This window comes from Pogona vitticeps, chromosome 1 (genome assembly GCF_051106095.1).
Source record: "Pogona vitticeps strain Pit_001003342236 chromosome 1, PviZW2.1, whole genome shotgun sequence".
In the NCBI taxonomy this organism is placed as follows: Eukaryota; Metazoa; Chordata; class Lepidosauria; order Squamata; family Agamidae; genus Pogona; species Pogona vitticeps.
The window spans coordinates 214543624-214562775 of record NC_135783.1 but is presented as its reverse complement, the minus strand read 5'-3'; positions in this window follow the sequence as shown (position 1 = coordinate 214562775).

The window sequence follows — 19152 nt, the reverse complement described above, 5'->3', positions numbered from 1 at the left end:
GATGTTCAGCACCTTACCCCCCCCCTTCTGCATACACCCCCTCAGAAGCAGGGCAGGGAAGCTTGGATGTTGCTTTCAAGTGGTGCCGTCCAGAGGGGGAAGGGCATTGAACTGCCAAGTACCTGTTGTGGTGGTAAACTGGGACAAACAACTGAAGTGGTTCAAGCCCATCTCCGATTACATCTGTAGCATTCCCTCCATCTACCAGGGAGGTTACATATTACAAAAATCAGGTAAGAGTATTCTGGCAGGATTTGTTCTTGACAAATCCATGTTAGTTTCTAGTTATACTTCATTGTTTCCAAATTGCTTGCGAAGTGACCACTTTATAATCTGCTCTAGAATTATCTTATTTAACTATGGATATCAGCCTCTCTGATGGAGGAGGGCACACTATGAGTGACATAATGTCTCTGGTCCTCAAGAGAACAGGACTGCTTGATATGGTAGTTGGAACTTCTTGTTTACGTACTTTTCCTATTTTTCACTGTTTCCTAATAAGATGTCGTGTGCTTCTAAGTACAGACAACATGGTCACAAAGACACATACTGTATCAGTGTTTTTCAGAGACATCCAGAACTTGCTAGTTGGTGGTCCTTCACTTTTAAATAGCTTGTCTTTTCAGATTCAAGATCTTCCTTTAATTTTTCTCAGCTTTGGCTACTTCAGAACTGGGTAGAACATGGGGTCCAGAGTATGTTATTTATCCTGAATATGTGAACCCAGTTTCAGCCAGGCAGTATTAATCATTCCTGGATGACTCAGACAAGAATGAATTTTCATTGTAAGTTGTCTAGCATGCTAACATCAATGAAAATGGCCCGATATTGATCAGTCAACAGTTGAACAACATGTGCAAGATGTAGTTGGCTATGTTTTCACGTTGTTACTTGTTTTTTTTTAAAGATTATATTTCTACCTTTTTTTGGCCAGAATCCTCTTGATGTTTTTGTAACTTACTGCAGCTAAGTTGCACAATCCTTATATGAACATCAGTAGGAGTCTGGCCATGAAGAGATGTACCGTATATATACACTGCTTTGACTGCTGCTGTTTGATAGCAAAGAATAGGGTAAAGGCTTTACATTTTTAAAGCTTTAGAGAAACTCTTCCTGTTTATTTTCTAAGTCATTTTCAGGATAGTCTATGGCTAAGTGGCTGGTATTTCAATAAAACAATGTGTGCTCACCACCCAAGCATTCCAGTTCAAGCAAAGCAATCATCAGAAGAGCTGTATAGTTTTATTATCCATGCTAGAACTCTTGAAGCATTTCATCTCAAGCCTACAAGTAGTTGCCTGAGTAAAAGCTTTCATTTTAAAGTGTTTCTAATTTAAAGAATGTACACTCAGAGTGCATTTATATGAGTTTTCTTGATGTCTTTCATAGCTACCCTGTTTCCCCAAAAATAAGACCTAACCTGAAAAATAAGCCCTAATATGATTTTCAGGATGCTCATAATATAAGCCCCAATTAAGTGAAACCCTGCCCTCCACCATTGTGCAGCAACCAGAAGAAGATGACATGGCTGTATTTGAATAAATATACTGTGTGATATTTGCACACAAGTATGTAGCATCACAGATATTCCCTACTTCCACTGTTGGCTGGGAAGTCAATAAAAAGTTTCACTTATTTCTTTGCGAAAAGTAATTGAACAGGTTTGTTTATTATTCATTTTATTTAAAACATTCATTTCATGTGCTGTTTCACAAGATCTTAGGGGCTGTTACTGAGCTGTATATTATAAAATGAAAATATAATATCTTTAAAACAGTTTAAAATTAAAACATTAAAACCACTGCATTAAAACCCTCACTGGCCAAGATTCTCAACACCCCAAAGGTTCTAATAAACATATTTTGACTTAATTCTAAAATGATACCAATGTCAGTGTCAGCTGAGGCTCCAAGAGGAGGGCATTCTATAGTTGGGGTGCTGCAGCCAAGGAAGCCCTCCACATAATGTACATTTCTCAGTGGTGGAATGCAGAGGAGGGTCTGTCCGACAGCTCATAGTAATTGGGCAGGTTTACATAGGAAATTTAGTGATTCACAATTAAGATCATGGAATTCTATTAATGAGTCTTTTGTATATCCGATAGCCTCTGTGTCTTTGCTGGATTTCCAGCTGAAAGACGTGCCTCGTACATGTAATAGGAATGCAAAGCGCTGACCAGATTGCACACAAGATTGAACTTGATGGCTATTTCACAAAGGCCTCTGAAAAGCTACCAGGATTCCAAGCTCTGTTTAAACTAGGTAGCCATGCTCCTTTGGAATGTGGTAAGACCCCATCAACTGCCAGTGCATCTGGGAGGCTAGGACAGAGGACATTGAGACTGCCCGACATTTTTCTGGTTCTCCTTCAGAAACAGATCAGGACACCAACTGAGTCTGACAAGCCGATTTCTGCACTGCCCTCATTTTTAAAAAAAAGGCTAGATGGGTTTTTGGGAGGTATCCATAGGGCTAGAGAGGCGAGAGAGAGGTCATTGCATTTACCCCCATGCCAGCCTGTATCAGACAGAAGTGCCCTGAAAAACTCAAAAATGGTAGTAATTCACTTATCTCAAACCTCTGCAACCTAGGTTTTTAGATGATTATTTCTTGATTAGGTTCCTTTCAGGACAACTTCATTGTAGGTGAGCAAAGAGTATCAGTGCATTAAAGTTTTACACCTGGCTCTGGCATACCAGGACCACTTCGTGCAATTGGAGTATCTCAGCTGGCCATTAGCAGTGTTTAATCGTTCTAAAATAATTCTCATCAGGGTTGAATTTGAACTGCCGGAGCTCTTAGAAAACAAAGGAGATGGGAAGCAGTATTCTTACAAATAAGGTTGGTAAACTCTGTGGCCAGTTGTCAGTATCTTCAGAGGGAAAGACCTGACTTCCTTTCTTATCCCTTTCCTGGGTCCTCTGCTAGAAACAGTCCTACTGTCAGGAAAACCACCTCCACTGGATCTGAGCCATTATTTTTTACTTTCTATTCAAAAGCTTCCACATATTTCAGCATAAGTATATTTTACAAGCATTGCTTACATTGAGTAATGATCCTGATGTTTCTTTGGGTCTTGAGTGGGTGATCTTGAAAGACTTGAGGGTTCTTTTTTTTTTCTTTTTTCTTTTTTTTTGCCCCTGCCATGAGACATACCAGGCCCAGAAAATGCTAGGTTTAACATTAATGATCTGACAAAAGGGTATTTTTTTTCTTTTCATTTCTCTCCTACCAAAGTCTAAACAACATCCTAGCCTATTTTAATTTTGGTTCTAATTAAAGACAATTGCAACATATTTTTCACCATGCAGCACAATTTACTGAAGCTATTTACATATGTGATAGAAATTAAATCTATCTCTGATTTAGGGTATGACCAGAGATGAGCATGAAGTGCTTTGTCACACTTCATAGGAAGCATGCCACGTGGCACCATAGGTGCCATGCAGGCCCATTTCCCTCCCACCCCGGCCAGCTGGCCCACTCAACCTTCTTCGTGCACCATCTGGGACCTTCTCTAGTGGTGCGCCAGTCCAGGCAGGAGCTCAGGCTGCCCCTCCCCACCTCTTCAGGCAGCTGATCACTCAAATGAGGAGGTGGGATGGGCATTCTCCCCACACTGTGAATTCACAAACAGGAAGCTGGATTTCCATGGGTTAATGTGCTTCAGCTGACCATGCAAGACTCAGCAGAAAGAGGGGAGGAAATCACCCTTGTTTGTAGTTTGTTAGCTCTTCAAATCCTCTTCTCCGTACACTTGAGTCTGCTTGTTCCCTCTCCAATTCACCTCCCTCCCTCCCTCCCTCCCTTCCTTCCTATGGTTTAATGCAGTGGTCCTCAACGTTGGGCCTCCAGATGTTGTTGAACTACAACTCCCAGAAGCCTTCACCACCACCTCTGCTGGCCTGGATTTTTGGAAGTTGAAGTCCAAGAACATCTGGAGGCTCAAGGTTGGGGACCACTGGCTTAATGTCCTAGTTGTGCAGTGCCAGCTAGATGACCAAAAAAACGGGGGGGGAGGAGATGAGGAATCAGCAGAGAGACAGAAGGAAGTTTTCATTTTAGCTTTGTTTACAGATTCTTAAGGTGGGTCTGCTCTGTTCTAGCCATCCAGATTTGCAGTAGCCATCCTTAGATCAGAGCTACTTTAAAACTTTCTCCGCCTTCTCTTTGTTGATTCCTCACTCTTAAGCTCATAGAATTGTTGTGACGATAAGAAGGATGTTCAGAGAAGGACAAAACATTTAAATGTGCCACCAAAACCCATTCGAGAAAGACTGAGCTATCAATATATATATACAAAATAAAAGGTGTCTGGATATTACACTATGCATACCTCCATTGTTGTTGTTGTTTAGTTGTTAAGTCGTGTCCGACTTTTCATGACCCCATGGACAAGAGCACGCCAGGCCCTCCTGTCTTCCACTGCCTCCCGGAGTTGGGTCAAATTCATGTTGGTTGCTTCGATGATACTGTCCAATCATCTCATCCTCTGTTGTCCCGTTCTTCTCCTGCCTTCACACTTTCCTAACATCAGCATCTTTTCCAGGGAGTCTTCTCTTCTCATGAAACGGCCAAAGTACTGGAGCCTCAGCTTCAGGATCTGTCCTTCCAGTGAGCATTCAAGGTTGATTTCCTTTAGAATTGATAGGTTTGTTCTCCTTGCAGTCCAGGGGACTCTCAAGAGCCTCCTCCAGCACCACAATTCAAAAACATCAATTCTTCGGCAGTCAGCCTTCTTTACGGTCCAGCTCTCAATTCCATACATCGCTACTGGAAAAACCATAGCTTGAACTATGCGGACCTTTGTCAGCAAAGTGATGTCTCTGTTTTCTAAAATGCTCTCTAGGTTTGTAACCGCTTTACTTCCAAGAAGCAGGTGTCTTTTAATTTCATGGCTGCTGTCACCATCTGCAGTGGTCATGGAGCCCAAGAAAGTGAAATCTGTCACTGCCTCCATATCGTCCACTTCTATTTGCCAGGAGGTGATGGGACCAGTGGCCATGATCTTAGTTGTTTTTTTTATTTTTATTTTTATTTTTTTTTGATGTTGAGCTTCAGACCATTTTTGGCACTCTCCTCTTTCACCATCATTACGAGGTTCTTTAATTCCTCCTCACGTTCTGCCATCTGTTTGTATTTCTTCCAGCAGTCTTAATTCCGGCTTCGGATTCCTCCAGTCCAGCCTTCCGCATGATGTATTCTGCATATAAGCTAAATAAGCAGGGAGACAATATACAGCCTTGTCGTACTCCTTTCCCAATTTTGAACCAATCAGTTGTTTCATATCCAGTTCTAACTGTTGCTTCCTATCCAACATATATTTCTCAGGAGAAAGATAAGGTGGTCAGGCACTCCCACTTCTTTAAGGACTTGCCATAGTTTGTTGTGGTCCGCACAGTCAAAGGCTTTTGTGTAGTCAATGAAGCAGAACTAGATGTTTTTCTGGAACTCTCTGGCTTTCTCCATAATCCAGCGCATGTTAGCAATTTGGTCTCGAGTTCCTCTGCCCCTTTGAAATCCAGCTTGTACTTCTGGGAGTTCTCGGTTCACATACTGCTGCAGCCTACCTTGTAGGATTTTGAGCATAACCTTGACAGCGTGTGAAATGAGTGCAATTGCATGGTAGTTGGAGCATTATTTGGCACTACCCTTCTTTGGGATTGGGATGTAGACTGATCTTTTCTAATCCTCTGACCACTGCTGGCATACTGAGTTTAGCACCTTAATAATGTCATCTTTTAAGATTTTAAATAGTTCGACTGGAATGCCATCACCTCCACTGGCCTTGTTGTTAGCCATGCTTTCTAAGGCCCACTTGACTTCACCCTCCACAATGTCTAGCTGAAGGTTAGCAACCACACTATCTGGGTTGTCTGGGACATCTAGATCTTTCTGGTATAATTCCCCTGTGTATTTTTGCCACCTCTTCTTGATGTCTTCTGCTTCTGTTAGGTCCCTACCATTTTTGTCCTTTATCATGTCCATCTTTGCACAAAGGTTCTTTTAATAACTCCAATGTTCTTGATCTCTGGTTTTTCTTTTCTATTCTTTTCCTCTATTTCTTTGCACTGTTCGTTTAAGAGGGCCCTCTTGTCTCTCCTTGCTATTCTTTGGAAGTCTGCATTCCATTTTCTGTAACTTTCCCTATCTCCCTTGCATTTTGTTTCACTTTTCTTCTCTGCTATTTGTAAGGCCTCGTTGGATAGCCACTTTGCTTTCTTGCATTTCCTTTTCTTTGGGATGGTTTTTGTTGCTGCCTCCTGTACAATGTTACGAACTTCCATCCATAGTTCTTCAGTCACTCTGTCCACCAAATGTTGTTCCTTAAATCTGTTCTTCACTTCAACTGTGTATTCATAAGGGATTTGGTTTAGATTATACCTGACTAGCCCAGTGATTTTTCCTACTTTTTTCAGTTTAAGCTTGAGTTTTGCTATAAGAAGCTGATGTTCAGAGCCACAATTAGCTCCAGGTCTTGTTTTTGCTGACTATATAGAGCTTCTCCATCTTTGGCTGCAAAGAATATAATCAATCTGATTTCGGTACTGCCCGTCTGGTGATGTCCATGTGTAGAGTCGCCTCTTGTGTTGTTGGAAAAGAGTGTTTGTGATGATCAGCTTGTTCTCTTGACAAAACTCTATTAGCCTTTGCCCTGCTTTATCTTGAACTCCAAGGCCAAACTTACCTGTTATTCCTTTTATCTCTTGACTCCCTACTTTAGCATTCCAGTCCCCTATAATGACAAGAACATCTTTCTTTGGTGTCAGTTCTAGAAGGTGTTGTAAGTCTCCATAGAATTGGTCAATTTCAGCCAATTCAGGTCAATTTCATACCTCCATAGCCCAGTGAATTACCAACACTGGACCTGAATTTAGATTCCAGCTCACTGCATTTTTTGAAAACAAAAACATACTGTATTTGCCGGCATACAAGACGACTGGGCCTGTAAGACGACCCCCCAACATTTCCACTCAAAATATAGAGTGGATGGCTCTGCTGCGGTGCCGGCGGCGGCTGCCCGGGGCTCTGCCCGGGCCCGCCCTGGACATTCATGGCCAGCGAGGAGGAGGGCGAGGAGGGGAAGCGGCCGGGCAGGCAGCAGCAGAGGAGGAGGGGAAGGGGAAGCAGCTCTCTGGCAATGCACAGGCGAGCAGGCAGCTAGCTCAGCTGTGAGGAGGGCGAGGAGGGGAAGCGGCCAGACGGGTGGCAGCGGCAGTGGAGGAGGAGGGGAAGCGGCTATCCGATGGGGCGCAGGGAGCAGGCAGCTCGCTCAGCGGTGCAGGGCTCCGGGCAGTCCAGCGGTGGGCTCTGGCCTCTCAGGCATGGCCGGCTCTGCTTCCCTCCCTCCAACCGGACCGCCCGCCCGCCTGCCTGCCCGCCTTCCTTCCTCCCATGCCAGAGCGCCCCGCGTCACTCACTTGGTGGCGGCGGTGGCTCCTTTCTGGCCCAACTGAAGTGCACCCGGCATACAAGACGACCCCCCCACTTGGAGGCATGTTTTTGGGGCTAAAAAGTCGTCTTGTACGCTGACAAATACAGTACCTTTTCCAAATGTTATGTATTCCTCTCCTCCTACATTTTTCACATGTAGATGTAAATGAGCCATTATCTCTAAATGTTTGAAATACATTATGCTAGTTGTAAGGGTATATAGATTCTATATCTGCCTGCCAATTGCTTTTCCCCCCTTTTAAAAATTAGGTCCAACTACAGTCATGACGGAATGCAAGGATGTTCCATTCTGCCTCAAACGACAGCCATTAAAGTGTGACAGATTAAACTCAAGCAGCAGTGGGGATGAGTTTTAAAGTTGGACAATCACAAGTTGATTCAAGCTTTAAAAGCTATCAAATGCTTGGGTGCAATCAGTATATCTTCTGGGAGCAGATAAGCTGTGAAAATCCAATGCAAATCGTTTCAGTGGAGTGGGAAATGATAAGTGACAAACCAAAGCTTTTTCTAGCAAGTGAAGGATTGGGTCAATGGGACAAATATTTTCTATTTGCCAATGGAACAATGGGTTAGCAGGAGAAAACCTACTGAATACCTTTTTTTGGAGCTTGTTTAGGGTTATGAGAAGGTTTGAGACTTATCTGGTACTTCCTACCACCTGTAGCTTATCTTTCTGAGGCCAATGATGCAATTGTTGACACAAAAGCAGAGCTTGGAAAATTAATTTTGAACAGGAACTTGTTGCCAAGGATGGGTTTCTAAAGATTTTCTGGACTACAAAGACTACAATTCTCCATTCTGGGAGCTCTGCCTACTTTGCAGACACTTTACAAATACCTCAATGTAATGCAACTGGGAGAAAAGCCTAAATTAGACGTCTTGGAGGCTGAGTTAGGCCTAGCTGTGCTGGAGCTTCCTAGTCATAGTTCTAATGCTAGCTGAGAGCTTTCTTTCTGGGACGGGAGTTTGGGCAGAGCTTCTAGTTTAGGCCTTCCTACCAAAATGGAGAATTGTGGTCTTTGCAGTCCAGAAAATCCAAAAATCCTATCCCATCTTGTTACATTACTTATTACTTTAGGGGAATCAGATGTTTATTCTTGTTAAGGTTGCTCCTTCCAAGGTAGAATGTTCTTTGTGTGTTGCCTTGAAAATGTAACCATAAAGAAAATGGGGGGGGGGAACAACCACCCAAGAACAACACCTTTCCCTACCACTTAGGATTGATAAGAAAGAAGATAAAACTTGCAGGGGAGGGGGGACCTGTCCAAATGCCTCTGCGAAAGCTTTGAAATATTTTTTACAAGAAGAGTTTGAAAATAACTGGAGTACATTTTTATTCTTGTATTTCTTATCATTTAAACATTTATTTGTTACTCCCAAAACAGGCTTTTGTAGTACTCATTATGTTACTTTTGAAATGTAACTTAATTTTATTCTTATTACCAAAAAAGTAAAACAAAGTGTGCACCTTATATACTGCCCCATAGTGCTTAAAGCACTCTCAGTTTACAATTTCATTATGGAAGTGACATATTTTCCCCTTTTCCCCTGCAAGCTGGGTACACAGTTTACTGACCTCAGAAGGGGAGTACTTGAGCCCATCAGGATTGAATTCAGATAGTGAGCAGAGTCTTGACTGCAGTACTGTATAACCACATTGTTAGCGACAGTTGTAATAACCAAGTCCCTCCAAGCTCAGCTCAGAAGTTCTTTGTCTTTGGATGCAGGCAAGGCCACTGATATTAAAAAGTATGGCAATTGAAAGATTGGCCAGGCTGGCTAGGAACAATGTGAGTGGAAATCTAACACAACTGTACAGCACTGAGTTGTAAGAGATTTTTTTAAAATAACAAAAATAAAAAAATTTGATCACTGCACACAAAAGACTAGCTAATGACACCCATCAGTCACAGTGACAGATCATCTCTCCCCCTTATCACAACAATACACCCATAACAAAAAACATCCTGATTACATAATCACTCAATCTCCTGAAAAGGACAGAAGGCTGATCCCACACCTATAAATACTCAACTATCCCACACTACACCAAAACACAGACAGAGTTCTAACTCGTGTCCTCTGAAGATGCCAGCCACAGAGACTGGCAAAATGTTAGGAAGCAAAAGCTTCAGAACATGACCAAACAGCCCGAAAAACTTGATCCTGGCCATGAAAGGCTTTGGGAATACAGAATAAAAATTCCCATGGAGTACCACTTACTGAACTTATTTCAGTATGTGATGGGAATCAGATTTTCTAACACTAATGATTTCAGGCTTCCCTTTAATTCTGTGTACACAGAACAACATTTAGGCTTAGAGTGCCATTTATTTCTTCATAATGACATGGAACTGCTGTATAAGGAGTCATAGAGAATAATGTTTTCTGGCATCATGTGAAAGCCTCCAGTTTATGTACGTGAATTGTAGTCCTGCAGTCCTATGCCTGGGAATAAGTCTCCACTGAACTCAATGGGACTAAATAGTGCTATAGCCCTGTTCTGTTCATATGTACATTGACTGTGTTGGGTTCATATCTGAGATGCCCAGGCTTAGATTCTTGTTCAGTTGTTATGCACATTAGTAGAAAGCCTGGGTAAATAACTCTGCTAGCCTATCCTACCCTTCAGGGTTGTTTTTTTTAAATGAACCAAAATACTTTACTGTGGTATGAGCTCCTACTGCACGAAGCAAACTCTTGCCATGTAATACTTACAACTCATGTTGATCCTAAGTTGCCAAAGAAATATGGCTTGGTTTGATTTTGTCTGTTTTTCAAATATTTCCAGGGTCTTCTTTATTTATTTGTATCAGAGCATTGCAGAATTCACAATCATGGAGACAAATGAAAATAAAGGTGTCAGTTATTGGTCTCATAAATGAGATCAAAAACCACGAAACAGGAAAATCCAGGCTTCCTTCACTCCCGATTGAAGTTAACTGCTTGAGTCAACACAGTTTCCGGGACATGAACTCTTGGCAAACCTGCATTTAAGGCTGTTTCGATTTTAACTAAAAAGAAAACACTTAATACCGTATCTTTACTGTTCAATGACTCAATTTTGGTAACGTAAGGCCAAATTTGTTATCTATAGGGAAACTGTTCTGTTCAAAGGACTAGAAAGGCCAATTATTAAACAACATGAGTTTATTTAAGTGAACAAAGAAAACATTTCTCTACAGTTTCATTTCTAAGCAATAGCATAACGTTTCAGCACCTTCTATAAAAATTAACTATTAAACAAAACAAAATCTAAACTATAAACTAAGGTACACAAACGATATTCTTACGCAGTCCATATTGTTAAATCAGGTTCCTTCGCCATGTTTTCAGATACCCAAAACTCTCTTCATGGTTAAGACATGACTACATAACCCATCTCTAATTAGAAAAATACACTTCATCACAAAAGGCAAATTCAAAAACTAATTCAAGACAGTAAAAAAAAATGATGGGAAGTGGCCTGAGCTTGAGATGTGTGCAAAAACTATTCCTCACCTTCAGCTGTCATCTGGGGCAGGGTGGTGGCATCCATGAAGCCGAGGTCCTAGAAGGAGCCTCCTCAAAGAAGGGAAATCATTGTGAATATACTCAGGCATCTCCTGGGCAATGCTGTGCAGCTGGCAAACCCTTCACTTCCAGAAGTGTTGCAGTGGAGTTCCAAGGTACAATATCAAGACTGACAACTAGAGAGCACCAGAGACTATTTCCCATATTTTTTCTGGCATACTGATAACATTAATACTGCACATTAATAATGGGCATTATTAATAAAATCATTTATTAATTAGAATAAAAATCATTAGAATAAAATCATTTTTCAGACAGAGTAAGAGATACAGATACTAGCAAGCCAGCTGCCTGAAAATAATAACACAGGTTGTAATAATAATAATAATAATAATAATAATAATAATAATAATAATGATGATGATGATGATGATGATGATGATGATGATGATGCAATCAGAGCTACAAATAATGGCAGTATTAAGAACACCATACATACTGCACCAATATTTACCAGATACTTAGGTTTTTGGTTAAAATGTATGTGTTATATAATACCAATCAATGCCTTCAAATTTTTGATTTACTGTGGCTGGTGTTTTTGAACAACAACAATGGACTTTCAGGTAGCTAATAGCCACATTCAGAGGTTGCTATTTATATCACCTAAACGCATAAAACTGAGAGCCAAGTGGTACAGTGGGTAGAGCGATGGACTATAAAGCCTAGCTTTGGCCTAGAAACTCACTGAAGGTGGTGGCAGCGACAGTGATTAATAAATAAATGGAATAAATTTAGAATAAATTCTTAAAATACATTGGTGCCCCATTAGACGACAACCTCGCAAAATGACAAATCCGCATGACGATGAGGTTTTGCGATCGCTATAGCGATTTGCAAAATAGTGTTTCCAATGGGCGATTTTCGCTGGATGATGTTTGGGTCCATGCCTCACAAACCGTTTCTCGCAAGATGATGATTTTGGCACTGATCAGCGCTTCGCAAAATGGGTGTTTTCGGGACTGATGCTTTGCAGGACAGCCATTTTAACAGCTGATTGGCGCGTTGCAAAATGGCTTCACTATGGGCGATCTTCGCAAAACGACGACGATTTTTCCCCATTGGAACGCATTAAACGGGTTTCAATGCATTCCAATGGGGAAACGGTTTTTGCAAGACAATGTTTTCACAAGACAGTGATTTCTATGGAACGGATTGTCATCGTCATGCGGAGCACCACTGTATTTCACATACCTTGAAAAATGTTATCAGGGCTGCTTCAAGTCGCATGCAACTTGATACACTTAACAAGCAGAGATAGGTTGAAAGCAGTTTATATGCTGTTTGTTTCCAAAGACGCAGCCACATTAGTATGTTTCAATCTGTAAAACAAGTGCAAAACCGCATTTAAATTTCATGGCACTTCATTTGATCTGCTCCAGCCATGCCGGGATGTCTGTGGAATGTATGTACGGTTCTTAACATTCATTGCTATAGTCACTAGTGCTGCACAGTCTGCATCCATCTTCACTGGGGCACCAGTCCCCTCCTAATGTATACTTGGGCACAAACCAGTTGCTAGAACTCGATGGATATAGGGAAGCAGGTTGTAATCTATGAAACTGACTCTGAAATAAAGCTGTTAGCCTTTAAAAAGCCAAGTGTACTGCTTATATACCGCTCTCCAGCCAGTTTACAACTAATTCTACAGACTACACATTGCCCGCTCCCAGAAAGCTGGGCTCTCAGTTTTACAATGCTAAATAGGAGGGAAGACTGAGTCAACCTCAAACTGGCTTCCTGAGATTGAACTCAGATTGTGAGTAGTCTTGGCTGCAGTCCTGCAGTTTAACCACTGTGCCATGGGGCTCCTCTTTAAGGTGCCAGAATACTTTCATTTTCATTTCATTTTCATTTCATTTTATTCTTCTTTCATTCTTTCATTCTCATTTTATTCATTTTTTCAGTTTTATGTGGTTGTTTTCTGTACCAGGATTATTATGGACCCAAAGTACTGGATTCAGACTATGATACCGAGGAAAGCTGAAACTATATTTTAAGATTGATCAATGAATTAGTAACTGACAGTACATTCGGAGGAAAACCAGGCCTCGGGAGAATTTGACCCTGAAACATTTACACATCGCTCAGGTAACTAGAGAAACATTCACAGATAACCCTTAGCAGAGAAAAACACAGGCCTCAGAGAAACTAGGCCCAGGAAGACAATACATAGACATAGCAATAGATAAAGGGAAATACAGTGGTGCCCCGTATAGCGAGGTTAATCCGTTCCGGATTAACCCTCGCTATACGGAATCATCGCTAAACGGGTAGGGGATTTAATGCGTTCCAATATCTTCGTTACTTACCCGTTCAGCGAGGATTCCAGGTGCTGGCAGCCATTTTCGTGCCTTCGCTAAGCGAGGGCAGGGCGCGAAAATGGCTGCCGGCAGCCATTTCCGGGCTTCCGGCGGCCATTTTGGAACCGCCGATCAGCTGTTCGGCGGCTCCAAAATGGCCGCCGCAATACCCGATCTTCGCAATGCGGGGTTTCCCCATTGCGAAGATCGGGTATGTTTCCGTATAGCGATCCCGAAAAAGGGATCGCTATACGGAAACATCGCTATACGGTGCACTCGTTAAGCGAGGCACCACTGTAGATACTTGATGCCCCAGACTTTTAGGCACATCCCTGTTGCATCATGGACATAGGTCAAGGAAAGATGGGGCATAGCATATTTTCTTACATTAAACCAACAGGTTAGCATAGTTGCCATTAATTACCTAATGAGGGACTGGATCCAAACTTGGAGTACAAATGACCGATAATAGAATTGTAGTACTTTTATGACTCTTTGTTTGTATCATTATAAGACATATATACACTGTATTTTTGGGCTCTTTCTCTGCTTTTAAGAGAAGTCCCAGCTGACCTATTCTTTGCTCCTATTCAAATAAAATTGGGCCTTTGGTTCAGCTGTTTGCGTCTGTACCTGATTCCTTGCCAGAGAATTTTAGAACCCAGATTTGGCCGGTAACAACTACGTGAAAGGACATAATGCCTGAACATTAAGAAGAGCTTCTTGACAGTAAGAACAATTACATAAAGGGTGGTGGACTCTCCTTTATTGGAGACTTTTAAACAGAGGCTAGAGATTAACCTGTCAGGGATACTTTAGAGATGGATTTCCTACTTTGGCAGGGGTTGGACTCCATATATCCACAATGATCCAAAGATCACTTTGCTTTTCAAGTATTAAAGATTCAGACTCCATTAGTGTATGTAACATTATTATTATGTGTCCTATTATGTATCACTTTACAGCAGCCATTCCCAGCCTGGTGTCTTCTAGACACAGGCTACAGAACCCATCATTTCTGACTATTAGACATGCAAGCTGGAGCTAATTGGAATTAGAGTTGAAAACATTTGGGGCATAGAAGGTTGTGGGAGGCTAGCTTACATTGATATACACTGAGGGCTTGGTTAGATGCTCAGCTGGCTGGATGATCTTAATGTCATAATGGAAAGATTTAATTGGCAGCTGTACCTTCAGTACCATGGAAAATATGATTACATTTTTGCATATTGCAAGACATATCTATAAACACTCTTCAGATTGCCTAGTCAAAGACAACAGCCAGAATTCTGTCAGGTTTCCACTCCAGAACAAATGAAATTGGTGAAATTGTGGCAGCAAATTGTGGCTTATCAACAAGGATCCACACTGTTTATTAATAAGCTTCAGTTTGGGTAATAGTCCCATTCACCAAGATGACTACATAACTGGAATGCAACCAGACACATCACTGGCACCTTGTTAACTCATCACAGTTGGCTACTATAACATATGTGATTTCAGTTGCTCTGGAATTAAATCCCAATAAGATTCTGGTTAGTTTTTCTAGAAAGAATGGCCCCACTGTTTTCAGCTGTCACATCAATTTGGATTGAGTACTATTAAATCCCTGTGATTCCCCTAATGACATCACCAGCTTATTCGTAGGGATTGACTATCTTTTTTTCTCATTTTGAGGCAATGTTGTGATTTGGTACAATGGATCACAAATGAGTGATACTGCAGCCAGAAGACTTTGATTATTTATTCAGGACTTTACAATGGGAAAGGCAAAGAGGGTTCATTTCTAAATTAAGGAGCATATTTTCCTTCATCTTCCTCAGTTTTTCTCCCTCTTTCCTCACTTCTAATGATGATGTGTCGATGTTGCATTGAACATGTGCCACTTTGCCTCTGTGAAGGAGCAGTAGATCCAAAGGAGAAAGAGCAGAGTGAGCCGTCCCCTCAGCTAGAGGTGTTGGAACAGGAGAAAGTTATAGAAGTAAGGAAGACAAAAGAAAATAAGGAGTTGAAAATAATGGAAGGAAAGAAAGAGGGATCAAGGGAGAAAGAGGAGAAGATTGAAATATGTCGAGTGGAAGAGAGAGAGGGAGAAAAGGGGAGGAGGAGATGGGGGAAAAGTGGGAGGAGACAGTTCAATATAGGAGAGAGAGAGAAGAAGAACAAAGAGGAGAAAGAAAAATATGAGAGAATGCACGGGTTGTTGGAGGACTTTCTGAATTTGAAGGTAGGAGGGTTGCTATCTGATCCGGAAAAATCTAAAGAAGACCTTGGTCAAAGCCCTAGAATGGACGGTCGTGGTTTTCCCGCAAGGACAGGGTCACTCGAGGAAGGTGATTCGACCAGACCCTTCGTTCAGCCATCCACCTCCGGAGGGAGATTGGGCCAGACACCCATGTTGTGGGACAATATGTGCGGTCCGGAGTGCTCCATTGAGGAAGACCACCTATCGGGAATGTTTTGGGCCAGCCCCTCAATGAATCTTGTTAATTTACAGACAGAGCTATTGTCTTCCCAAATCGAACAGTTACCAGATCTCAGTTGTTTCGAACCATTAGAAGTTGTAGTAGATTCACAAAATGGCAAACTGAATTTGACATTTTGTGAATCTACTTTTTGAACATTAACTGTGTTAATGTTCAAAAAGAGACTCCCTCGCCATTTCCTGCCAAAAAAGAGGAACTGTGCCTGATTTTTAATGAACCCAATCACAGCCCCATTAAAGCTTTGGGGATTTTTGCTCTGCTCCATGGTTGCCTTAGAAATACACCCTACTCACCCACATGACTCAGTTTGTTTTTGCACATTTATCCAAAGAGAGTACACATCCCTATTTAGTCCCTCTGTATCCTAGCTCTCTGTTTTGACTGGGTTGATGTGCTAATGGTGACCAGAAGACCCACACTGTAGCATAGCCCACATTGTTCAGTAAAATCCTCTGTCTCTTGGATGCCCAAGAGGTACCGATTTGTCTTCAGAGTCAGAAAAGGAAACAGGGAAGTCAAGTTCTGCCAGCCACATTCTGTGCACGTTTCATCCAATTATATCAAACATAATAACAGCCAAGGATAATGTTTACCACCTACTGGAAATTTTACACAGTTCCGGCTGAAGAAACTTACAGAAGTATAGAAAATACATAGCTAATATACTTAATAGCCTGAATGAAGGTCATTTAAAATGATTTGCTATACAGTTTAAGTGAGAAATCTCAGTAAATGCTGGTTGTTATGTTAAAAGGGTTGTGTTGCCTGCAATAAAAATAAGTTATTCAATTTAATTCTTTTATACTTTTAAGGTGAGTATAATGTAATTTAGTTCAGCTGCTAAAGAGAATTTATTTTTACACAGTGATTTGTAAACATTCTGGGATCATAAGTGCAGTTGCAAACCCACTAATGGTTATAGCTCCAGAGGGCACAAGCATGTTAATGTTGACAGTAAGTGCTGAATGCCTAAACATGCCATAGCAGTTTGTATGAACTGCTACAGTGGTGAACCTGTGGCACAATCCTGTATGGTTTGCTCAAAAATAACCCTACTGTCAGAACTTACTCCCAGCTCAGTCAGTAAAAGTAGAGAGTCTTAATTATGCATTGTTGATAAAGAAAATCAACAACTTATACTGTTAATTTGATTTGGAGTGGGAAATAAACCATCAAAGACTTAAATTATTATAGACAATTTGGGAAGCAATGTAATATGCTAATTAAATATTTAAAAGATTGACTAAGTCATGCTTGTACAAATGTGAACACAAACTAATTGACGGGTAAAATAAATGATGCTACTGTTTGGACTGGTTCAACTGCTATATCCTTTACAAATTAAGTGAGAATATTTTTTTTTTGTTTCATTCCAGCTGCCAGGTATGTTTTGAAGCAACCATCCAGTATTCTTTTGACCCAAAAGAAATATAGGTTTAACTCTTTCTCTAATACAGGACTACAGAAGATAATTTACCCACTAGTAAGGGAAAAAGTTTCACGCCTCCCCTAATTGATCAGAAAAATATGCACAAGAGTTCTGCCTATTGCAAGCATGGATGATGGGAGATTTCCATGTTATCTCTATCACAGAAAAAAATTCACTGGCTAAAATCCATGTAAACAGTCTGTTCATCTTCCTGCCAAATTTTAATGGAGTTATTTTGTGGATATGAAATGGACTGGCAGTATCATTGGTCTATTTAAGTCATAACTTCCTATAAAAAGCATGCAAAAATAAAAGTGGGGAGGTGAAATTGTAGTGTATTTGTTTAGAGGACAGTTTAAGTGAGAGATTTTTTTTGTTTCCCCCTCAATATTCTTATTTAAAATAAAATGACCAGCGTCGTAATGAGCTGAAGTCAAGAGCAGCTGGTGAAAGCTGTTTCTGGACAAGTATGAGGTTTCAAAATTATTGTCCTGCTTGGGATACTTGGCAAAAGACTGTCATATTAGGCTGGACATCAATCTGAACAGCATTGGTTTATGCTATCTTATAGCTAAGACAGTAGGAAAATAGGAGATAATTCCCCAAGAGTGGTGGATTTTTTAAAAAAATTCTGCTTCTGTCTTGAAAAAAGCAGGCCATAGATATGATTCGCTCCATGTTGTGAAACTCTGTCACTGTTAAATTATTCCAGGCAGGAGATTCTCATATTATTTATTATTTTGGTCATCTCTCTCTCTCTCTCTCTCTCTCTCTCTCTCTCTCTCTCTCTCTCTCTCTCTCTCACACACACACACACACACACACACACACACACACACACACACACACACACACACACACACACACACACACACACACACACACACACACACACACACACACACACACTTCTCAGGGTAATAATCTCTCCACCTGTGCAGATTGGACTCATCCTGACAATGTCTGCTTTTATTTAAGAAGAAGCTTAATATTATACACAAACATTTTCCTGATAAACTACATGTTCAAAATAATTTTTCACAGGATAACCTAAGGACCTTCACTGGGAAAATGAAAAAAAATGATATAGAAATAATTCTGTTTGTGTGGCCGCCAACCCACCTTTGGCTGCAGCTCCCCGGGCATATGTATACTCCAGCCTTAGCCTCCTTTAAATCACTGTTCACTACCTGGGGCCCTAGAAGCCATAATTCTGTGTGGGACTTTAGGGACCTTTCACAGAAAAATGTAAATTTATTTTAGGGTGGGTTTTTGTTACCATTAAGATGCACTACTTTATATCATACGACGATGCAACAAGCTGCATACTAAGAAGACAGCATTGCTTTGTCCATTCTCTGAATTAAAAATTATATTTAATGCTCCCCTCCAAAAAAAAACAGACAGCACCCCTGAAATCCTAATACACACCCTGGCAGGAGGGCATAGTCCACAGACTGAGAACCATTGTCCTACATTAATAAACACTCTCTTGTTTATGTTCTGCACAGCATTTGGAACTTTCAAGGGCTAGATTCAAATATTGGCCTCCGGTTCAAGGAGAATTGGAAAGTAGGTATACCTCAGTGGGTTGGAAGGTCTGACTGCAGAGCCAAGGGCTGAGAAGCAGAATCCCCATTATGCCTCACAGGGGAGGAACCAGCCAGGATCCCCTGGAGCAGGAGCTATGGGCCCTGCCACTTGTGCGGACTTTGACAAACTGCATGATCCCAGAGTGCCACCAGAGGGAGGAATTGGTCAACTACTTCTCAGTACTTTATAACTCAAATAAACCCTATGGGGGCGGTCCTAAGTCACAAATGACTTGAAGCAGATATCTAATTAGAATTGAACGATTGCATCAATGGCGCTTATGTAAGTGCTCCCTTAACAAGTCCCATTCATTC